Source organism: Crotalus tigris, unplaced genomic scaffold, assembly GCF_016545835.1.
Source record: "Crotalus tigris isolate CLP2741 ecotype Arizona unplaced genomic scaffold, ASM1654583v1 scf7180000019505.314820, whole genome shotgun sequence".
Classification (NCBI taxonomy): domain Eukaryota; kingdom Metazoa; phylum Chordata; class Lepidosauria; order Squamata; family Viperidae; genus Crotalus; species Crotalus tigris.
In genome coordinates this window covers 103,557-129,025 of record NW_024097571.1, presented here as the reverse complement: position 1 = coordinate 129,025, position 25,469 = coordinate 103,557, and the positions used below count along the sequence as shown (strand labels likewise).

At 36.5% G+C, this 25,469-nt stretch overlaps 1 long non-coding RNA gene across 1 annotated transcript; it reads right to left on the bottom strand.

The window, feature by feature from the left end:
* Positions 1-24,671, bottom strand: LOC120316922. The gene is made up of 4 exons (XR_005559088.1): positions 24,562-24,671; positions 19,463-19,597; positions 2,264-2,401; positions 1-253 (listed from the first exon to the last, which is right to left on the bottom strand). It is a non-coding gene; the product is annotated as an uncharacterized LOC120316922 (long non-coding RNA).
* Positions 24,672-25,469: the final 798 nt, after the last annotated feature.

Below are 25,469 nucleotides of genomic sequence, written 5' to 3'. Positions count from 1 at the left end.
TGTAGTATTGCAAGCAAATTCACTGCTCACTTCAGGAATTCAATTCTGAGTGGCTCAAGATTACCTCAGCCTTCCATCCTTCCAAGGTCAGTAAAATGAAGACCCAGACTGTTGGGAGCAATATGCTGATACTGTAAGCCATTTAGAGACGGCTGCAAAGCACTGTGGAGAGTCTAAGTGCTATTGCTATTGCTAATCAAAAATAAGGTATGATCCATCCAAGGCTATTGGCTTGTCAGCCTGTCTGATTTAGCTGGGAGGAAAAAAAAACCTTAGATTAAAGATATGCATGATTTGCTGAATTGTACAAATGATGTTGAAATATTTTAAAAACTTTAAAATTGTTTCAAAAATACTCATGCAGTGTGTAACATATACATACAAATGTCCATTATATAATAATAATAATAATAATAATAATAATAATAATAATAATAATAATAATAATAATAAAGTTGGAAGGGACCTTGGAGGTCATCTAGTCCAACCCCCTGCTTAGGCAGGAAACCCTACACCATTTCAGACAAATGGCTGTCCAGTCTCTTCTTGAAAACTTCCAGTGTTGGAGCATTCACTGCTTCTGGAGGCAGGTTGTTCCACTGGTTAATTGTTCCAACTGTCAGGAAGTTTCTCCTTAGTTCTAGGTTGCTTCTCTCCTTGCTTAGTTTCTACCCGTTGCTTCTTGTCCTGCCTTCAGGAGCCTTTGAAAATAGCTTGACTCACTCTTCTTTGTGGCATTAAATGATATGTATTATTTGTGAATCTATATCTTTTATAGACTGAAACTATAGACCAGAGCTGAATTAGGCTCTTGTTCCTTTCTTGACTGCTACTAGTGTTAAAAATTCATGTACAAAAGGCTTTTGCTTCCCACAAAGAAAATAGTTTGGTGTAATAGTCTTATTGTAACATCATCAATTTGCAAAGATAACTATCAACCATCTATTGATAACCTTAAAATTTACCGTAAACCTTTTGACAAGGGAGAAAAAAGCTTGGGATATCAACAAGCAGACATAATCCATTAGTGCACAAAACTCACTGGCTGGCAAAAAGTTTTTGATCGGCAAAAAAAAAGAGAACAAGAACGCTAAATTGTTAAGATATTGACTTTCTTACTTAGAGACTTTACATACTCAGAGCTTAATCATGCTTTCTTGAAATCAGTATACAAAGTTTTGTGTACAAAACAAACTCATGTTTTGGGTTTTTTTCTTTTCTTTCTCTTATTCTTCTCTTCTTTAGTCTCCTTTTTATCCTAGAGACCAAAATAGGGACAACTAGAGGACCCTATCTATCAATCTGTCTGACAGACCAGTTGCCACTGTGTTTGCCCAAATTGTTTCATCAACTGACAGCAGATAAAGTGATGGGAATGTGGAGCCTCCTGTATCCATTCAGCTAAAAGATTGTAAACTCATGTAGAATAACTGGTTCAATATCATCAGTGTAAGAAATTACATATACAATGGTTAATCAATTGTAGATACATAAAAATAGTAGCAGGGCAGCTAGTTTTATATTGCTAACAATATATAGAACAGCTAAGACCATAGGTTGCTGCCTCCAGTGAGTGTACTATCTCAATGTATTTTGGCTGAGTGAGAAGAAAAGTAAGAAAGATGAAGGGTAGTAAGGGGCAGCCACAGTTGGGAGACCTCATCTGAACTCCTTATTCATCCACAAAATTTACTAGATGGTCCTGGACAAGTTGCTATTTTTATTATGCAGTGGAACTTAGTAAAAAAAAATAATTATGGCTGATCAAAGTTCCTTCAGTTATAGGCCAACAAAGGATCTAAGAAGTTGTTTCTGAGACCTGCTCAGCTCTGAAGGAGCTTTCTAAGGTCGACTGGTTTCACGTCATGGTGAACTCAAATTATTTTGCTGTAATCTCAGATACCACTGTGGAACTGTAAGAGGTGAAAACAAGTTCATACTTCTGGTTGTCTTTATTGCCAGTGGTTATTGATAGCACAAACTACATTGCACCTGCTGTGAAAATAAATAGGGTCAATATGATAATCCATCTTTTTTGTGTATGTACCTATTATCCTTTGATAGGCTGGCACAAAGCTAAATAACTTTTTCCCCTCTGTTACATATATACTACATGAATGTTTCATTTTTTTATAAATATCCCATAAATATACTACTTGGTCTGATTTCTTAGAATAATATTTGGAAAGAAATACAAATCCCAACATACAATACTTGATCATAGTCAAAAAGCTGAGAAATGATAAATCCAAATATAGCATACCTTCAGATCAGATGTGGAAAGTATTTGTGTTTATTTGTGCATTAGATTCATAAGAATAATCGTATTAATTACATATACTCTTTACCCGCAGACAGTCATAGCGTGCAACTTTCTTTCTTCTTAATCACCAACCATGTACTAAAATTAAATAAGAAAATATTAAGGTCATGATGCTCTTTGAGAAATGCATAAACCTAAATCCATCACAGTACAAGTAGTACAATTTTTACACAACTCTCTTTCCACCATTACCTGGTAGGTTCCACATTCTCAACCCTCCAAAGCAAATTTTGAAATAAAGATAACATTCAGCAGGACATGTTAACTCAATGGCCCCCACAGAAGCAAAAGCCTTGACTTTCTCCACACATATTTGAAGACATATATGCTTTTTAAAATTGTTGAAATGCAGTTAACTGTACAGTGCATCAAGGACTAATAGAGGGAATAGTCGAAACTGCAAAATGCCAACCAGTTGAACCAGAAAATCTGGCTACAGTCTCAGAAATCTTGGTCTCCACGTTGCCAGTACAACTCACAAGCACTCCTGACAATAACTGGAATGACTATATGTCCCCTATATTTCTGCTAGAAAAAAAAGATCAAACACTGTAAAAAGACTGCAGAATTTAGTTATGTTAAACAACTAAGGTTTTGATGCTGAACTGGATAGAACCAAGGAGAAATCTAAAAATATACTTCATTGTTATCATGGAGCCACAGGAATAACTCTATTGAGGAATAACTCTTTGCTATTATTACAAGGAAGGATCTTCTTGACTTGGGAACATTTGTGATGAGTATTGTGTACCTGGGAGGAACTTAATTTGTTAGGATGGTATCAAGATCAGAACACAGAAACCTGGGAAATTTCTTGAGGCCTATATAAAATGCCTATAGGAGCAGGCAGAGGACTGAGTTTACAAATAATAGAAATGAAGCTATCAGACTGCTTATGGACACTGGACAAATTTTTATCCCTGTGGAAACTGCTTTAACCTTAGAAGATGCCATAAAGATGTTGAGGAATAGTAACTAATCAAGGGCAGGGCCAGAACAAAGGAATTTAACAGAGCTTTGGATGATGTCAAAAGACCTCAATCATCCACACAAGCTTAAATAATAAAAATTGGCAAAAAGCAAGGCAGACAGGTTTTGCCCAAGAATGAATGCAATCTGAGTGCATGATATCCCAATAATATTGCTGAGTGCTGTAAATATAAAAACACAGGTGATTCTGCAACTGTCTGTGATGCTTAAATGTTGAAAGACAATGCAATGATACCCATCAGCAACTTTCTTTTAGGAAAAATTGAATGGCCTGATGATTCTGATAAATTATGGGAAACGTCTTTCTAAATCAGTGGTTGTGTAGTTTCATCCCTTGTAGACCCTGGCAGCAAGATCTGACATTGCCTAGTATACTTTATAGCCACTACCCACTACAAGGCAGAAAATTTGAACTTCAAGTATGTTTTCTTGTAGTCAGTTAAATAACCTCTCGAATCTAGAGGCATCTATTACAATGGATCTGATATGCCATGTGGAAGATCTCCAGAGAGCAAAGAAATTTTAAACATGCTGTCAAAAAAGATAAGGCTAAAGGACAAACTACTTTCCACACATATCAGCCTCCCCACTCCACAAAGTAAAAAGAGAATTGGAGAGGATGGTCTGAACTTTGGGTGGAAGGTTGTTGAAAAGGTAGTCTGTCTACAGCTGATGAGAGCCCTGGAGAAAATAGATTATCAAGTCCCTTTTCAGTCACGATTCAGCTGGGGGATGATATTGGGACAGCTTTGATCACACTTGTAGATGACCTGGGGCAGAGCAGCAATAGCAGTAATGCATCTATCCATGTGCTTCTTGATCTCTTGGTGGCTTTCAATACCATCATCTATGATATCCTTCTGTAGTGAGGTTGCATGGTTCCATTATCTCTCTCTCCCTTTACAATATCTGCATGAAACGTATGGGTGAAATAATCAACTAGTTTGGGGGTTGCTGATAATGCCCGATTATTTGTTTCAACTCTGGACCAGCTAAGGAGATTGTTGAGGTTCTGCCACAGAAAGGGAAGTTGTGCAGGTTTGGATGGGAAGAAACTGTCTCCAAGTCAATCCTATAAATAGCTATAAGTGTTTGGGCTGCTGATATTTTATCTCTGACTTTGAATTGGGTGACACTTCCCCTTTCAAAGGTGGTATACAACTTAAGGTCTTCCTAGACTTGCAGCTGCTGCTCAATGAGCAGACAGCAGCTATGTCCAGGAAGGCTGTTGTGCAGATTAATTTGGTGTGCCAGTTTTTTCCTTTCCTACATCAGGAAGCCTTTCACTCATGCCCTGGTCACCTCAAAACTTGACTACTGCAATAAGTTCCATATGGGGTTATCCTTGATGACCATCCAGAATCTTCAACTAGTCCAAAATACAGTAGTGCTGGTAGTATATGCCTCAATATACCCACATAATACTTCCACTTCTGGGTAGAATTCAAGCTGTCAGTCATTACCAATAAAGCCCCATATGGCATAGGGCCTGGTTACTTTAGGGACATAAAGCCCTTAGCATAGTATCTTCTCAGCCAGGACAATCTGGCAGGATTACTACATTGCAGGTTCCTTTAATTAAATAATACCTTCTATCAGAACCCTGGAAAAGCATCTTCTTTGTCATAGTGTCTGCCACCTGGCATGAGGTTCCCCTTTTTGGTGTAAAATGGTTCCCATTCTGGTGTTTCAAAGGGTCCTGAAAGATCTGGCTCTTCACTCAGGCCTTTGACTGAAGTCTCCTTTTAAGCTAGGTTGCTTTCCTCAATTTCCACCAGGCTTGTCATCCTGCTATCTGTACCCTTTTTAAAAAATTCTTCTTGTTTTTAATGTTTTAAACAATTTGCAAACCACCCGCTTAAGAGTTAGGCAGCATATTAATTTAAGAAATAATAACAATAAGAGTAAACAGATTGCAGTTAATATACATACTAATAGTTCTTATTCCAAGCAGCCTTCTTCTCATTGGCTTCATGCAAATATGTTAGATTGCAACTGGAAGTCACCCAAACGCTATACTCATGTGCATTTTGAAGACATGTCAAGCCAATGCACAATTTATTCATCATTCCCATTGCTCTCCTGATGACTTCATCACACCATACAAACCAACTGAAAAGCATTTGTTCTTGAAGGCCATTGAAATCATACATTACAGGGACATTCCTTTTGCCTTCTAAAAACAGATTTCCAGGGAATGGGCTGTCTTCCTCCAGCCACCAGTTTGTGATTATTTCCATTATTCCAGGAAAGACAGCAGATATGGAACAGACATCCTAAAAACCTGAAAATCCTAGGAATATACTGTATATCCTTTCGGCTATATTTTTATACTAGGCTGTTGTACTATTTTCCCATCATCATCTTCTTTTCAGCATAATTTAAATGCAAGGACTTTCTAAAAGGCATTAGGAAGGGATTTTTAAGTACTGTACTGTATATATTCAGTTTTTCACCGTAATGTTGCTGCAACTCAGAAGTCAAGTAGCATTTTCATTTCCCCAACTATTGATGCTCAAATGTCTTAGGAACCTTCCTCAGACAAACATGTTAGAAGTGTGGCACCAAAGCATTATGTATTTCCAGGCAGACAGTAATGCTTTTTAAAAGTCAAATTAGACTTCTGTATCCCTAGAATATATGTAAAGCCAAGCTTTCTTCAACATAGTCTTGCAAAGGATAGTGTGAAATTTTGTCCATCTCTCTTCTTCCTTTCTTCCCCCTCTCCCCAAAAATGCTTGTTACCATATCACTCCAGGCACTATATGCTCTTCATATGGATAGAGGAAAACAACATTTTTTACTTTAAAAAATTTCAAGATAAAAAAAATATTGTATAACCTCACCCTCTTTTTTCCCTTCTAAGTTTAAATGGAATTAGGTAAATGCTTCTATTCTTGTTTAGATAATGTACCAGGCCAAAAAAGACCAAGCAAAAAAAACCACAAACATTTTTAACTCAGTCTCTCATGAGCTGTCCTACTTTTCATCATTTTCAAGGTTTTTTTCCCTACAAATCTACCTGAAAATATCCTTTCAATCAATACATTTGCAAGAAAAACATTAAGTGGTTTTCCCCAAAGGTATGTTTATTAATGTACAGCTTTTTGTACTTTTAATATTATATAATTATGCTGCAAATGGAAATATTGAAATTTAATTGTGTTATTTATTTATCCTTGTACACTAATATGAGTTCCCTTCCTATGCTGTTGAGACATTGCCTTGAAAAATATACACAAATTCCAATTCAAGAAGGGGGGAGAACTATTTATTACATGATTAAAACATCTTTGAGAACTTAATCCATACTCAAGGTTCCCACGAATCACACATTTTCATTGAACGAAGATCTTAAAGTCCAAACTCAGTGGTGGAAATACCATTAAGTTAATCAACACCTGGGCAATTCCAATCATTAGATACACCACTGGAATAGTGGACTGGACTCAAGCAGAACTAAAAGCCTTGGGTAGTAAGACAAGAAAAATAATGACAATGAATCATGCCCTTCACCCATACAGTGTTGACAGAATCTACTTACCAAGGAGCAAAAGGTGGATATGGAATGTTGCAAGTACATCAGATGGTTGAAGAAGAAAAGGCATTGGAAGAATATCTGAAGGACAGTGAAGAAGATGCACTGAGGCTAGTCTACCAGGAGTACTTACTGAGTACTGCAGAGATAAACTGGCCTACAAGAAAGATTAAATGAAGAACAGAAAAGAGACATAGCAAGGCAAAGTATTACATGGCCAGAAGATTAAAAAACAACAACAGATAACAACAAGACCTGGCAACGGCTAAGAGCAGGAAAGTTGAAGAGACAGACATAGGGGCTAACTCTGGCTACATAAAACCAAACTTTAAGAACAAATGCATACAATGCCAGAATTGAGAAGACAGCAACAGACAGCAAATGACATCTCTGCAAAAAAGCTGGAAAAAAAGTGCACCACCTAGTTAGCTGCTGCAAGAAGATCAAACAGACTGATTACAAACAAAGGCATGACAAAGTAGCAACAGTGGTGCATTAGAATATCTGCAAGAAATATTATTTGCCTGCATGCAAGAATTGTTGAGATTACAAAATAGACAAATAGAAAATGAAGACAACAAAAAAGACAAAGAAGTCTAGATAGTGGATTTTTCAAACCTGGAGACAGCAGAATAGAAAAAAAAAATAACTAAAGAAAATCACAAAATACAAAGACCAGCAGACAGAAGAAGAATGAGTGTAGCAAAAAAAAATAAAGATAATATCAATAGTAATAGATGCCTTGGGTACAATCCCAAAACATCTGGAGCACCACTTGAATGTCATTGGCATTGACAAAATCACCATCACTCAATTTCAAAAGGCAACTAATATCCTGCAATGATACTTTTAACACCCTCAGATAACATCTCACTTTCCTGGGTTCTTGGGAAGGACTCAATAGGTGGATAAAAATGCCAAATCCAGTCTAAATATCAGGCTGATGGTGCAACCAACCACAAACAAATAAATAATAATCTAATCATATTGTTTTCTTTTGGAGGTGAATATTATACAGAGTACAAAAAGACTAAAAAGTGGGCAAAAGAAACTAAAAGAAAAAGATGGGGAAATGAAAACAAACTTTAGTGGTTAATACAACAGGAACCTGCAAGCTTTTGTTCTGTCTCAGGCACAAAGCCAGCAAGGTGACCTTTGGCCAATTACTCTGTCTCTCAGCTAGGAAGAAAGCAAAAACAAACCACATCTGAAACGCAGCCAGGCAGTCACCAAGAGTCAACACTAACTGGAAGGCACAAGCAAAAAAAGGGTCTAGTTTTTACCACATCAGACATAGTAGCTCTCCATATTTTTTTTGCTTTTACAAACTATTTATTTATTTGTTTGTTTGACTTGTTTGTTGCCCATCTCACCTAGAAGTGACTCTGGGCAACTTACAAACATTAAAAAAAAACCGAACAAAACATTGAAACAATAAATACTCATAATAATAGTAATACTTTACAATTAAAAAGACGGAGAGAAAGTGAGCAGGATGTGCATGGGGGGAGGTGGGGTATTGCCTTAATCCGTCAGCCACCACCAGCGTGATGCAGCACCATTGGGATCACTCACTTCCTATCAGCACTGGATAAGACAAAGGAACTAAACCAGTGCAAGACTGCACCACCCTGCCCCAAACTCTGTGGCTGGCCCAAAGGATACCTTGCTTGATGGCACTGAAGGCCACTGAACGGTCAAGGAGAGCAAGAATGGTTGCACTAACACCCATTATTCTTTCTGCCACATCTACAGAGACACTGCTTCATATGTTGTCTTGTGTTCTTTCTACTGCTCTCTTTTTTATGAACTTATCAAAGCCTTTCAACCACGATTTTCTTGGTCTCCTTTCTCTGGACTTGTTCATTCTTCATACACTTAGTTTGGAATTCAGCCTTCATTTTTTTCTTTCATTCTTTCTTTCTATATGACCAAACCAAATCACCCCAATGTACTTCTTTTGTTCTGGTCATTCTTAATTTCTGTATTCAATCCACATTCATTCATCATCCATTCACTCTTGACCTTCTCTCCTAAATAACGTATTCCCAATGTATTTAACTCTCTTTTATGTTGCACTTGACATATCCTACTTCCACTTCCATATAACGAAATAGCTAAAAGCAAGCTCTTATACCCAGCCATTCTCACTTCTTTCCACAGGCCAAATATTCCTAACAACAGGCCAAATATTATCTTTCAACCAGTATTTGCACATCTCAAAAATTTTCCATCCATTTTCCTAGCCAACATTCAACAAAAGTACACAAAATGAAGGTATTACTTGTGATTTTACTTATTTATAACCCATCTTTATTACTTTTATAAATAACTCAAAGCAGTGAACTCACACAATGTTCCTTTCTTCTCCTATTTTCCCCACAATAGCAGCCATGTGAGGTAAGTCACTCAGCTTTCATGTTGGTTCAACTCTGTCAAACATAGCTGTTTTTTTTTTAAGTTTTAATTTTCAGATCCATATTCCTTGTTGCATCATACAATTTAACATTTTCTGCAAATCATTCAGGTTCTCAGCCAATAACCTAGCATTGTGTGCATAGAAAACTTCATTAATATCACATCCTGGCAACACATCTCTAGTATTACCTTAAACATTTTATACATATATCTATAAATATATTAAACAACCAAGGTGACATTATATAACTTGTCTTATTCTCTGCTCAATGTTGAATCAATTTACTAAACATTCCATTATTCTCATCCATGCTTTACTTTCATCATGTACCATTGCCCATGATGGAAGCAAATCATGCTTTCAGAACTCATGTAAATCATTTCATACCAGTCTATTCACTTTATCATACACTTTGTCTAAATCAACAAATATGGAATACACTTTCTCGCATTCATACATTTTTCAGTGACTAGCTGAACAGCAAAATTTTGGTCTACACACCCCTAGCCTGGCATAACAATGTACATTTCCAAATTTTGTACACTGTCACTTCCCATACTCTTTCAATCAGAATTCTGCCAAACACCCAAGCACATTTAACAAACTGGCAGCTTTTTGTATTCATTCTTATTGCTCTTCTATTTGAATATGAAAATAATAATGACATTCTTCCAATCAACATTCAAGGTCCATTCTTCATGCATACATTGAACAAGTGTGTGGCGTCATGCTATCAAAATTTATAAATTTAAGTTTTTTATCCAAACATATGCCATGCAATCCTATCCATGTTTATTCCAGAGTACGTTCTCTCTTGTAGGCTCGCAATCAGAACTTATATAAATAGATATAGCTGCATTTTTCATTAAGTCCTGTCTTTGCAGCCTGGATGTATAATATTATGTCTACTTCTGAACCACAGTATAACTGCATTTCTCTGGACGGTGCTTACATGAGTTCTACTTCTGAATCAGAGCATAATTGCGGTTCTCTGGATGGTGCTTACATCAGTTTAAAACATAATATATAAATAAAACAATATTAAAGCCAACCATAAAAAACATGTCTTCCTTTTCAATATCAGTGCACAAAACAGCAGGACTGGGATTAGTGACTTCCCAACCCCCTCCATCTTTAAAGACCCCCTACAAAAAAAAGCCCCAGTGCATATCTGTTTAACATTTGGCAGGCTATGCCTGCAGATGTCCTCTAATTCTGTCAGAAAAAAGGGGGAGAAGTTTAGGCCTTTTTAAAAAAAAAAAAAAATGTATACCTGCACTTTCTGTTCTGAAATTTGGCAGGCTTCAGCCTTTCAGATGAGTCCTCTGGAGCTGCCTATTCTATCCCAGGCTGTTAAAAAGGAAACAAAGTTGAGCTTGGTAGCTTCTCCCATCATAGTGAAATAGAAAGGGGAAAGGAAACTTTGGGTTTTTGAATTAGGCAATCTCTGATTCAGTTTGACTCAAAACAGATCCTTATTTTCCAGACTAAACCTTATTCTAATCTAACTTAATAAGACCCCTTCCCATAGCCCTATAAATTAGGAAGCCCATAGTTCTCAAGATGTAGTTGGACTACTAGTTCTATAATCTCAAACCATTGGCTATGATAATTAAGACCGAAGGAGCCAGAATGCAGCAATAACTAGAACACTAGATTCCTAAATCCTAACATAGAGATGTCTGAATGGTCTATCATTTGTTCTTCAAGGTGCAGTTGTTCTACCTAACTGTATAGTATACCATAACAGAAAAGTCTCCATTATATATTACTAAACTATAAGTTCCAGGATTGGGAGGATAAAGAAGCCCAAAGTTAAATTAGTAGCAAACAAATGCATCTAATGTCCATGTATTCTTAACATTCTTTACATTATAATGGACAATGCTTCATCTGAATGCTTTCTTCCTCTGTATAATTACATAGCAACATTGTATCAGCCCACCAGGATAGGCTGGATCCAAGCCTATTAAGATATCCCACTGATTATAAGCTGTTGGTTTTTGCAGTATAGCTGTTACACAGGAGGTGTTTTTAGCATTGTCTCTAATATCACTGTCACCTTTGTGTGGAATCCACACATATTTACATTTTGCATGCTCCCATCTCCAAGCCCAGGCCTCTTTATAATGAAAATAAATTGATGCAGCAGCATTTGCACAAGCAGAGAGGATTGCCATCTGATTTCCATTGTGTTTTGGCGCAAACTTTGATCTTCTGACTCACAGATGCGAGAGTATGTTGATATTCCTTGGCTCTTTGATCTCATCCATGCATCTGGAATGAAATCTAGGTCTCATATACATTCTTGAGACCAGGTTAGGCATTTATAAAATACAGGATGGGATTGTTAAGCCTCTTATATTTTTTTATCAAATTCCATGCACCCAGGACACAAATTTATAGCAAGGGTTGCTATTATTATTAATTTCCTCCCCTTGTAAGGATTATAGCTGAGCAAGAAGCATGAATTTGATAATGGATTTTCAGCTCTATTTTTCTGAGGTTATTTTTATTTGAGTTTATGGATCACACAGTAGCTATAAAAATTCATATTATATTTTCAAGGTCTGCTTCATTATTTATGATGAATAGTTTGAGATGCCTAGCTAGCTGTTGGTGGATTGAACTGAACAAATAGATGCCTAAGTCGAAACATTTCAGGAAACAGTCACAAGTATTGTGAATGAAAATAGACAATATTTTAAAAATATACCTACACTACTGCTTCATCATTTCAGAACAGTCTTCTGGAGCTCCACTTTCTATCCTAGTCTGCTAAAATAAACCAATACTGAGCCATGTAGGTTTTTCCTGCTGTGTGTTTGTGTGTGTCTGTCTGTCTGTCTGTCTTAAGCTTATAAATGCATTTTTTGTTTGTTTCACATTATGTATGGATAGTTTCTCTGCATATGTCATTCAAACCCATTAGAACAGGGGTGTCAAACTGCCGGCCCATGTGTCAGGTGCATCACGCGGAAGCCATGTCCACCCCATTGCTGGCAATGACAAAACTGTCCCGATATGTTGCGTGACGTCATGTGACGTCGCGAGTTTGACATGTCTGCATTAGAACGTCATTCAACAATTAATATCTGTGTCCAGCTTGGTTGGGCAAAAGCTGGTCTCTATAGGGTCCAGAATGACTATAAGAGCAAAACTAGTTTTTGATATAGTGTTCTACTTATCTTGGTCCTTAATATTTCATGCTCCAGCTACTGACTACATTTATTTCTCTAGAAAGTCTTTGGGACTTTCTACATCAGGAGTCCCACTGCATTATTTTTCCTGTCAGAGGTCACACTTGACCTTTAAGTATTATGTCAAGGGCAAGTCTCCAAAATTGATGGGGTCAGGGAAAAACAAAATGTTATTAGATTGAAATGTGAAGTAAATCAAATGAAATACAATTGATGTGCTGACTCCTGGTGTATTTAAAAATCCTTTCTATCATATTAAAAATTACAAGGAAGGCTCTTGGAGGCTATTTACATTCCTAGACTACATTATCCACCAGAGATGTTCTGTAAAACAAGCACGATAGGCAGCAGTTGCTTCAGTTGGTGCTTTGTTTTGCAGTTCATTTTACAGCATTGTGAGAAACAGGTTATTTTTATGAAAGTGAAAGAGACTGCTTTTCCCAGCATGATAAACTTGCAACACTGAGCAAGGGGCTTATGTTGGGCTTAGAGCACTACATTATGTATCTATCAAACCTAACAAATGAAATCCAGGACAATAAAACAAAAAAAAGTTATTCAGTTCTGGTTCCTATTTAAATAAATGTATATGTATGTGTAAAGTGCAATTGGGTAATGAAAAACCAGAAACGTAGCTACAAGTTTCTTGCAGATTTTCCTCCTCCTGATGGTGCAATTGTTTGGGATTCTTGGCCCACCCTCCCCAATGTCTCCTCTGTATGGTTCTTTTTGGAACAACTGAAGGGGACTTGATTGTTAATTTCAGGCATAAATAAGAATAACGGAATCTTAAGCTCTAAACAGTATAGCTCGAGTATTCTTTTTGTGTGTGTGTTTCTTTGTCACTTTCTTTGTAACTATTCTATTTTATGCCACTATTTGAGAAATAAAGAACAGGAGATAGCTGTCTGGAGTTATCTATCTATCTATCTATCTATCTATCTATCTAACTATCTATCTACCTATCTATCTATCTATCTATTTCACATTTGTACCCTCTTACAGTGATATCTGGACTGCCAGAGGCTATTACAAAATCTGTCTTATGTTAAATAAATAATTATGTTTTTGTAATTAGTAATTATAATTAGGAAACATGGTTTCTTACTCATATACTGTACACTTTGTATGACTCATCTATTAGTTCTTAGTTCTATGCATGCAATGCAGGAATCAGCCAAGGACTCCACAGTGAGGGCGCCATGCCCAGGAGCAGTCCACAGTGCAAGACAATATTGGGACCTTCCTTGCAGATTAATAGGCAAAATAACACCCAATAACACTATTTCTCCGCCTCTAATTTAAGATTAACACATAATCTTGGAATTTCCCAAACTGGAGAGATGGGGACTGCAGAGAAATCAGGATCTACATGGATAGTATGAAGCTTTCCAATGTATCCACTCTGCAGAGAGTAATTTGAGGCAGAGTCTATACAATTAATATCTTTTGGCCATTGAGTATTATGCTTTCTAGAGCAGTGATTTTCAACCTTTTCACAGATTGTACCACTTTTAGGACATGACAATATTCAAATACCACCAGTGCTTAGCAAGGTATCAAAAACTTGACGACCCCCCCAAAAAAGGAATCTATTCCTTCGTTGATCCCTCTGCTTGTCTCACAGAAACCTCTCCTCTTCTCTCTCATTCTCCTCACTGCTTGACTCACAGAAACCGCTCCTCTTCTCCTCTCTCTTTCTCCATCCCTTTCTCTTTCCCCGTTGTCTGTTTTTTCTTTCCCTCTCCCATCAAGACCTCCTCCTTTAATATCCTCTCTTCTCCCCCCTCCTTTTCTCTTCTAGGTGCGCCACTCTCTTGGGCTCAGGGAGAGTTCCAGCATTGGTCGCTACCCCAGTCTCACTCCCCCGTGCAGTCACCCACTCCCTGGCTGGCCATTGCACACAGCGCTTATCAGCTGGAGCTATGCACACCAATCCTGGGCCCTCAGCACAGCCCCAGCAACACCACAGCTCCATCTGAATCTCCGCCTGAAGACTGAATGCGGCTGCCAGCCACCCCCGAGACTGCCAGAAGCACCAATCAGCTTGAGTTGTGCGTGCCAGTCCTGGGTCCTCAGCAGAGTTCCAGCAGCATCACAGCTCCAACTGACTCTCCCCAAGGCTCTCTGGCACTGCCACCACTTCAGCTCTCCCCCCCCCCGCTACATTTGCCTAGGTCACATACCACCTGCCAGGTGCCAAAGTACCAGCAGTGGTACATGTACCACCGATTGAAAAGCCCTGTTCTACAGGGTTTCTTTTCCCTGATATAATATAACTTCTTAGCAGATACTCACAAAAAGGAAAGCAAAAATAGAGAACATTTTATGCTATGAGCAATGAACAGAACAGGAAGAGCCTAAATGTGGGCAAAGCTAATAAGTAGAGAAACAAGACCATTTTCTTTGAGAGAAAGAGTAGTGCATAGTTGGGTGCTGGTTGCTTCTTTTTATTCAAGTGGTTGCCATTTTAATTCTGTTTATAATTCATTTGTTTATGGTTAATCAGGGGTGACCAACCCTTGTAAAAAGTGGCGGAGCTTTAATCAAGCAATCATGGTCACCATCTATGCCTAATAATAATTCTATGTCTAACTTTGCTTTTGTCATTTCTAGCTACCTTGAGCATCAATTTTAGCAGCAAGGAAGAATATAAGTATAATACACAAATGAATATCTGGAGAAAATGCACTTCCACTGTGATTTATGGTGGAACTGATAAACTTCATATTCATGTCCTAATGTTCTATTCCCCTGATGGGCTTTTGCTACTTTATATGAAAGCTGAAATGAACAATGTTGTTATCTGATGTTCAGGGCAGACTTGAGGTGTTACATAGCCTTTGATGCTCATTCTGTTCAAATTTTTTCTGCTGTATAGTTAGATCTGCCGTTCCTTCAAAATAATGCCACATCTCTTTTACCCAAACCCAGAACTATTGCTTACTTGCTGTGATTCCTATACCATAACAGGAGTAGTAGAACATTGAAAAGGACATGTAATAGTACCTCTTAATACTTTTTCCCTGGTGCTCACTACAAAAATCCTTCAGCTGTCTGCTGTTTGAGAGTTTCTTGGTCTATGAAATGGATCCCCAATCCACTTTAGCTCTTCAAGTATCTTCATATTTATAAATATGCTGCTTTCCCTCCTTCTTTCTACCCCCAAAGATGCCAGAAGTTCAGCACTTCTACCTCTATGCAGAGCCTCCTTGCAATGTAACTTTCTCCTAGCAGCAGCCTCAAAATATGGGTGAAACTTGTCCATATTTGATTTGAGGGATATGGAACAGAATTCAGTTAGGCTTGAGCAATGCCAGGAGCATCTCTACAACAGGCCCACTGTTCTGCCCTACAACTGCAATTTTCATACTAGTACACTCTTATCTATTAGGGAGGTACATCCAGTGGGACCAAGAAAAGGGCCTTCTCTGTGATGGTTTCCTGCCTCTGGAATAGCATTCCCCCAGGGATAAAATGGGCCCCATCCTTAATCTTTTTCCAGAAGGCACTGAAGACGTGGTTCTGTCAGCAGGCCTGGGGATTCTAGGTTGTTACAGAGCCAATCAAATAGCTGGAATGATTGTGTGGCTGCTGCCAGTGAAATGGTGATAGTGGGGTTTTGAGTTCTTATATTGTGAAATTTTAACACTGTAAGCCTTCTAGAGTTACCATTTGTGTAGGCAGTCATAAAACGTTATTTAATAAACAAATAGAAAATTATATGCTGCCATGTACTTTATTAAGAATGCAAGCACTCACAAACTGTAGAATACAAATGGCAATTTATCTTCCTGTGTGGAAAATCAAAATCACACACAGCAAGCTTGAGGATTCAGGGCCATATAGGCGACAGTACCTTTGCTGGTTAGAAGATTATGGAAGTTGCAGTCTACCATATTTTGAATGGATTAGGTTACAGAAGGATGGATAGCACAGAAAGGAAACGGTTTTCCAGGGTATTAGATTTTTCTGCAGGAAAAAACAGTGTTTGCCCCAGAGTTTTAATGTTGAAGTGTGTAAGAGGCAGCCAGCATTCTCTGATCTCCCATACGCTTTAACATAACTTTTGTATGGCCCTTTTATTAAGGCCCATTAAAATGCCAATGATTCATGTTCACAGAAGAAGATGGGCATTATCTCTGCATACCTCCTAAGTTGATGGATACTTTCTCGGTAAGCCTTTCTCTGTGTTTGTGGCTATCCCGATAGCTGAATTCCATGCAGCTGGCTATGACCTCCTACTAAAAAATTCCCTCCATTTGTTCTCAGCTACAAAGCTCCCATTAAGAGCCCATGGATAACAGAAGTAAAAAAGGGGGGCAATAACCCAGAGCTTTTAAATAGCACAAATGTTAAAAGGTAGAGAAACGGAAAGCAGCAGGCCACTAAAAGCCATCTGCCATCTTGGCCTGCCCAGGCATCCCTTCCCCCCAGTGCTGTTTTATATTGTCAGTGCCATCTCTGTGCTGTGTACAACAGAGACTCTGACGCAAGCAGAACAGCACTGCTCCTTCCAAGATGAGGATGGAGGATGCTCACTGCTCTAGAGATATGATGCAGCTTGTTCTCCCATCCATACAAGGCCTGAGAAACAAGACACTGCCTATGGGTTCCACAGTAGTCATTCACCATTCAATGTTCTTCCAAATAAACCTGAAGTCTAATAGACTTTAATACCAATTTCAGATCATACACAAATGAGAACAAAACATCACTATTGCTATGAACTTTGCAGTAGAAAAGATTGCATTCTAGCAATCTGGAGGAAACTCTTCTGGCTTTCTGACAAAGAATATTTAGGAAGCATGAGTCTCCAAAATTGTTGTTGTTTTAAAAATGCCTCACAAACTTTCTTACAAAAGATATTGGGTGACCACTTCCCCCAAATAAAAGTAAAGGAAAGCTTTGTTGGAAAAACAAAATATAACGTGATAGAATAAGCTACATGAAGCAATCTTTCCAGTTTTCTTCCAATAAATAGGTGTTTGTTGCTAGCTGTGCCTTTCATGGCAACCATTTTGTGCATATATCCATAACATACTGCCCAAGTTCCACATGGGTGGTGTGAGCATCCCAAAAGATCCTTACTCTATTTTATATGTTATACAGATATATTTTGAAAACTAAGTTCTACACTTACCACTAAAGTCATATATTATACTGGTAAGTCTTAAATATAGCATATTATAAAGATACAGAGATATTTCTGGAGTGGAAAGGTTGGATTTTCAAAAATTCTTGGATCAGAATTGGAATTCTCATATTATCAAAGAGTGAGACTGTGCATTTTCTTCCATAACAAAGTTCTCAGTCAACTCTTTCAGCAGGAGAGGAAATGGGGAATTAACACTAGCAAATGAGGCTTCTGGCTTTTTAAAGTCAGGTATAAAAACCAAAAGAGACAGACCTTCTGCCCTTGCCAACTAGCTGACCTGAACAGAAACATTGGTGGTATATTGATTCTCAAGCATCAGCTAATGATGAGTAGTTTAGTGAATCATTCTAATCAGTATTCACTGAAGCTCACTGGTAACCCACTTTAGGCTGCCATTTCACCCCTGCCCATTATGCCATTGTAAGCAAGTGTATGTATGTATGTATGTATGTATGTATGTATGTATGTATGTATGTATGTATGTATGTATATTCTCTGAAATATTGAGGATTTTACTGTGTTATTCCAACAAAACCAATTTAAGAGCTTAAAGAACAAAGCTAGAACTGGTTAAGCCTAAAATATGAAATTTCAATAACATGTTCTCTCTCAAAATATAAGCAGCCTCTGATAATATTTCCTTTTTAAATTTTTCATTTTCTTTTTTAAAAAATGAAAATCTTGCTCATTAAAAAAATAAATAAAAATCATGTTTTTGTAGCTAGATGATTTTGATCTAAATCTATTTTATTTTTCCCTTCCCATATGCCAGTAATTGTAAACCTATAATGTGTGTGTCACAGGTAACATGTCATGTCAGTTTGGGTAACACACCAATCCTCCAGATCTTTGAGAAGTTGTGCAAGAGGGCCCTGCTCCCATGCAGCCTAGTGCAGCCTCTGAGCCTCCTGAGTGTGTAAGAATGGAGCACTCTTTCTCACTCTTTTTAAGCCTACAAGGCCAAACCTCTCTGAAGTTTCCAGGCCTGCAGCAACTCGGAGCTGCCTTGGATGGGCATTTCAAAAAAATATTTACAATTGTGTAAGTATTTAGTAAATAATAAATTTAAATAATTTAATTTACTTTGATTTATTACTCTTTGTTATGAATTATTTGTAATTTGCTCAGGGAGGGGTGTGTGGACAATATACATACATAGTCAAAGTAGGCATTTTCTGAATTTTTGACATATCGAATCCAAAGCATTCACCATCACTGCCATACACACATACTCCTAATAGTTTAACAGGAGGGCCTTCTTTAGATGATAGGATATACTTTTCCAGGTATTTTAAGGGGCAAGCCATACGTACTACAATGGACATTTTGCTGGTTGTTTTGTTGAATTAGCCAGGGTTTTTTAATCTTCTCCACATGGAATTATTTTAGTCCTGGCTTTGGCTATTTATATCCTCACTCCCATCTTTTGGGTACTTCTTCTTTTCAGTGTATGTCATGTTTATATTTTTCTAAAGCTCTTTCACATAGACTTTGTAACTAAACTTTTGCCTTTCCATTTTTAATTAATCCAGCTGCAATCTAGAAGACCAAAATAATTAGCCAACACAATGGAGATGCAGATAGTGAGATGTGGAGAGATGTATGGATGTCTTTAGATGTGAGCAACCATTGATTTTATTGATTTATAATAATATTGCCAGAAACCAGGCAGTTTACAATGCCTAAACAAATAACTAAGCAAAGTATAAAAATCCAAACTCATACTTTGAATCTCATTTAAAAAATACAAACCAGAATGCATCTAACAAACTAGAAAAAAAGTTCCATAAACTCCAAGATCCAAATGCCTGGTGAAATAAAAGCCTTTTGTTACCTTTCTGAAGACAGTGTTGTTGCCCTCCTGGACTCTGGAAGCCAGCTGTAGTGATGCAGGGATGACAACTAAGAAAGCTTTTCTTTGGGTCCTCACCTCTTCTAGTTTCTCAGGAGAAGGGAATCCAAGGTTTAACTGTACAGGATCAAGAAAAGAGATAATTCTGTATTTGCTAGGAATGAAGTGATTTAGGACTTTTGGGGATAACACCAGCAATGACGCAACAGTAGCCTCAGTCCATCCAAATAGTTGTATTTTTCTGTTCTCCATCAGATCACTACTTTGTGAATTAGAGATTGCAAATGTCACAATAGTATGTTTTAAATATATATTTGAAACAAGATTGGATTCCTAGTCTTGAAATTCAAGCAGGAGGCAAGTTCTATGAATACATTTAACAACAATGACAGGTGCCCCCCTTTCCTCATTATTATGCCTTAGTGGTGTTTTTGTTTAAAAATTCATTTCATGTAGATATTTTAATGCATGCATTTGTTTGCAGGGTAGGGACAGAGATATCATGATAGAAAAGGAGAACATTCTTCTCAGAGTGATCTGCAGATCCCAGACTGATCATTATCTTATTAGACAAAGAGGTTGGGGAAAAGTTTGAGATGATAATTACTCGATAGAAAGAAAGGTGGAAGGCACAGTTATGTGTTTTTCCTTTTAAAAAAACACAAATATTTCTTGTTCCTCTGTTTCTTATTTTCTATATTTGCTCTTGTTTGTTTTATCAGTAGCATACTTCTTCCAGTTTTGGATGACAGTGCTCAAACTCGTATATGAATGAGAGAAAATAAACAAATAAACAAACGTACACATGCACGCACACTATATTCAGTATGTACACTGTACCTCAGAATAATGTGAAAATAAGGTAGAATAGACCGATTACTTACATAAAACTGAAATAAATCTGAAAGCGGTCTGTGTACCAATTCCATGTAAGAATGACTGAAGTCAATTTTTATTCAATTAATCCATTGTATTATTTATTAATCGTGCAAGCATTTAAGCAGGGTTTGTTTGCCACATTTATGTCATTTTATGCTTTGAAGGTGCAATATTTCATGCTCTGCTTTCATTGGTTTTTCTGGAAATTTCATAGGCTAACCCCTCCTTTTCTTACCAAATATCTCTATTTAGGCTCTCCTTCCTGACCTCACTGACCCTTGGAGGAAGGGATGATAGCAAATTGAACTGGAGTCTTATGTCATCTTGGAAATTTTAAACCATTCACTGTTTATATCTTGTCATCTAGCTTTCCAAACAAACATGAAGCCTTCAGTCTTTTCAACAAATATCGCTTCTGTAAAGGTCAGAAAACATTGTACTGCAGTTCAGGAGATGTAATGGTAGTGGTTTAAAAAAAAGAGAGAGAAAGAAATATTGAATCCCAAATAATGCAGATGTTGCTTTTTCTGGGGCCAATATCGTCCTCCTTCTTTTTCTTTTTTTTTTCTTTTTGTAAATGAATCCAAGTTCTTTGTAGAGGGAATGCACAGTCATGCAAACTTCTACAGGGCCGGCACCCTAATTTTAAAATGCTGCATGACACACCAGCAGTGGCATAAACCCCAAAGAGAAATCTGTTGACACTATTTTGGAGAATGATTCCGTACTTAATGTTACTCAATAAAAGAAGCCTCTTAAGGCAGAGAAGTGTCTGGGCCTGTGTCGTATTTCTAATTCTTAGGTTCAGAAATAGATGTTTTTATTTTGTTTTTTTCACTGATGCTTTTGATAGAGCTCCGAATGCCACTCCAATTCTCAAAATTGTTAGCAGCTTTTACAGGCAAAGCCTGAGTGTCCATCACTTTGAATTTTCATTGTTGCATCTGTTTCGCCATTTTAACTGCAGCAGGTTGTATTACAATGAGGCCATTAATAGGGAAATGGATACAAACATTTTTATTTTAAATAGCAGCTCTTGGAAAAGATCTGGAAAACAGAATCAAGCCATATGATTGTTAAAGAAAGGGGGGGTAATAGCTCAGTGCCAGCAGGCAGTGTGCCACTATTTGTGAACATCTTTTAAATACAAATACCTTATTAAGACGGGCATTGGGGAGAGAGGAAGTGAAACACGTACAGGCTCATTTTATGCCTTTTTCCATTTCTCCCCTCCTTTACTTATTTTTCTAAATAATTAATATGCCTTTTAGAAAGTTTGACATAAATGTCAAGCTGAAATAAAATTATATCAATAAATATAATCATCTATTTTTAGACTGAACAAAAACCAAATACTTAGTTTTCATTCAGGGAAATAACCAGCATGTAGCAACTGTAATGCTTATTAAGGCTTTCAGTTAATTCTTGTTTCATTCCATACGGTGCAATGGCCACAAACAGAATATATCAGTAATTATATTTACCTACACAACATCCTTTTAGCTTCACAATTTCCTAGAGATTTAGAAGCAACAAAAGAATATGGGTAATGCACCATATGCTGGAAACCAAGAGAAAGCCTGAGTGCCATTTAAACACAAACAAACAGTGTTCTGCACAGCCAATTCAGAAATGGGTCTTGCAAAGGAAATGCTTTTCTAAATTTTATCTTAATTTTTTAAAAAAATTAAAATTTAATTTTAAGATATAATTTTGTTTTTAAAAAGCATTAAACTATAGAACTCAACTAAAAATTGTTTGAACCATTTATATTTAATTATGGATAGCTTTTTAATCATATTGTAATGTTATACATATTTTCCCTTATGTAGAACTAACTCAGTCAATCCTTATATGACTATTTTGATAATTAGCTTAATTAAAGCTTTTCAAAACTTTCTTCCAATTAAAGTGTCAATCAATTCAAGATATTTAGTTTCTAATATTTAGAAAAACAGCAGGTGGCAAATACCATTTTAAAAGGAGATATGCATTCGGTTGCATACAGGTGAACAGCCTTTTACAAATTGATACTAGCTATAGATGCATGCGTAGTCTTAAATTTAAAAAAGAGGAAAATGCCTTTTGTTTCAGAAATTCTTGGCACACTTGTAAATATAGGCCAATTTAATCAGTTAATAAATTAAAACATATTCATAAGACTCCTTTAAACCAGTGATCGTCATGTTTAGATATAATGTAACTGAACCGTTGTAATTCATAGAAACAAATCTGTTTTAAAATTCATGCTATTTGAATCATTTTTAAGGGTGGAATTATGAATTGTTCCCAGAAGTATACATATTAAATATTTTACTTTAGCACATATTTCATACAATTCCTTCAGACTGAATTTAAAATAGGAATTTCTAGTACACTGTATTTTGCTTTTAAGTTGTTTGATGGTTTTGTAAAATAGTCTTGTAGCTATATCCCAGGGCTATCATTCCTAAAAGTGTTCCAAAGTACTCTGTAATTCCGGAAGTAGTATATTGATATTTAATTCTTTCAGATTTAAAAAAAACAGCAAGAACAAAAAGAGAAATATTCCCTAGAAAGCTGAAACATTTATTTTGTAAAGATTGAAACAAAAAAGGCTTTCTATGAACAGCTTCAGTGTGTTATCATGAGTCTTGCATATAACAAATTGCTCACTGGTAATTCATAATTTTTTACACCACGTTATCTGCAAGCATAAATCGCATTGGTATGATATGCCTTTTTTTGATGTGACCTGAGAATCAAAGAAAAAAAAAAAAAACAGGAGGGAAGGAAGGAGGCAAATCTTACCTAGTTATTATGCTCTTGGGATCTTAACATTTAACTTTTCTTACCTTAACGGAAGGTATTGTTAATCCTATATGCTACTAATCTATGTATTTGCACTGTGACTCTTATATTCATTTTATTTGGGAAAGTATTTTTTTTATGCATATTTTACTGGCATAGATTATAACAAAATATAATATAATAATATAATGTAATATAATGCAATCAATGCAATACAATACAATACAATACAATACAATATAATATAATATAGTATAGTATAATATAATAGTGTGAAACTATAGAATTACAACCATAAACTTTTATTAAATGTTACATTCTATGTGCTCTTGTCCTACTTATATCTGTAGACCTTTGCAAGTTTTGATTGAAAGAAAAACAATTCCACTGGCAAATATCATTTTTTAATGTAGACATATAATCTAGTACAACACATAAGCACGCAGAGAGCTGAGAACCAGTCTGAAATTAGTCATCAGATTGATTATTGCTTTAATTGTTACAGTTACCAATTTAGATCTGAAGAAGATACATTTTGAATATTGACCATGTTTAAGTCTATGGATAAGATTTGACATTTGCATTGTTTGTCCAATAATACTACCAAATAAATAAATAAAATATTACTAAATCAGGGCAATTGCAACATGTTTATTTACTTAAAAGTAATCCATATACAACATCCCAATATAGAGTATTACAATATCCAATTTTCATATAATTTATGTTACCCATACTCCTAATAATTATGAAGCTATTTTTGTTCTTTTAAATGTTTTCATCAAAATGTTTCAGTATCGTCAATATACAAGCCAACAAGATTTGCTGAATATATTTTAAATTTCTCTAAAAAGACAGAAAAGAATTCTCCTTCATCAGAATTCACAACATGGCAAAACACAAACATGTTGGTTCATTATTAATCTCTCCCCCTTTTTAAATTTTGTTATGCCTAGATTCTATAGCTTACCATTTTTATCGGCATACAGATACAGGTGTTTTTGCATTTCCATTTAAAACGTTACAAAAGAAATTTTTACAATGTGGCTTTTTTTCCCTTCAGGTCAGAAAGTAGTTAAAAATGCTATACATGATGCTTTTTCATATTCTTGCCAAGAACCTTGATTTATCTGATTTCTCACACAATGCATTTAAGCATAGTAGCATTTAGTAGAAAGAGAATGCTATTTTCCTGAAAGAGATCCTAAAATTCAACTTGTGCTGAAACATATTAATTTTTATCCATTAATTAATCAAACTATTTGTCAATATTATTCTTAATTAGCTGGCAATTACAGTGTGATCTGTTAAAAGGACCCCAAAATATAAATCTAAGACTTAATTAAGCGTTCAGGAGGCTGCACTACCACAAAGCATGTATCTTGCAACACAATTCTGCTGCATATTCTCACCTCCTAATAGAAGAGTATCTGCTCAGGTTTCCTGCAGCCAACCATACCATCCTTCAGCAGCCCATTTTAGAATCTTCCTCCCTTCCCCCCAAGGTTTCCATTTTTCTTTTCCAAATTGTTTTCAACATTCTGTATATACTGAGCATGCTCTGTCCTCATGGCTTTCTTGAGAAAGGGAGTTTCCCTTATAATTGGGGGGAGGGGATTTTTTTTCCCCCTCCAAAGTATCCTGGACCGTCTTTCATTTCTCAGTTGTCCCATTAAGGATATATTACATTACCTGAAAGAGCCTGATCATAACAAAACATTTAGTTCAGTAGTATGCTAGAAAAGTTTTGGCTTCAGAAAAGACATGCCTTATGTTTTTTTTTTTTTAATGAAGGAGCTGAACACCATCCTTCTCCTTGTCCCGCGGCCCCCCCCCCCGTCTTTTAGCTTTAGTACAATGTTCTTCAACTCAGCAAAGCAGTTTGGCAGGAGATTTCAAGTTCTGTTATGTCTCTTTGAAAGATCCTTACAATAGCTGGGTTGGATAGAGACCAACTGTTGGTGCATTACCATTTGTAAATGCTTAGAGCCTCTACTTTTTTTGGGGGGGGGGAGCAGCATCTCAGGTTGAAAAAAGGCAGTGAAAAGGGTAAGGATGGGGAGAAAGTGGCCCTTATTTAACCGTTAGATGCCAGCTTGGTACATGCAACATGCCAGATGTAGTTTACATAGGCATGCACACAAAAATCAGATATAAACAGAACCAGCAAAACCTCTGACTTTCTATCATCTCATGCAGTCTTCATTCAAAATTAGATGCTTTACATTTGGAAGCAGAAGATGATATTTCCATTCTACTGATCTGATGCCAGAAACACCACTTTCTTAGGAAATATTTGAATGACCTCCTTATGCCTCCT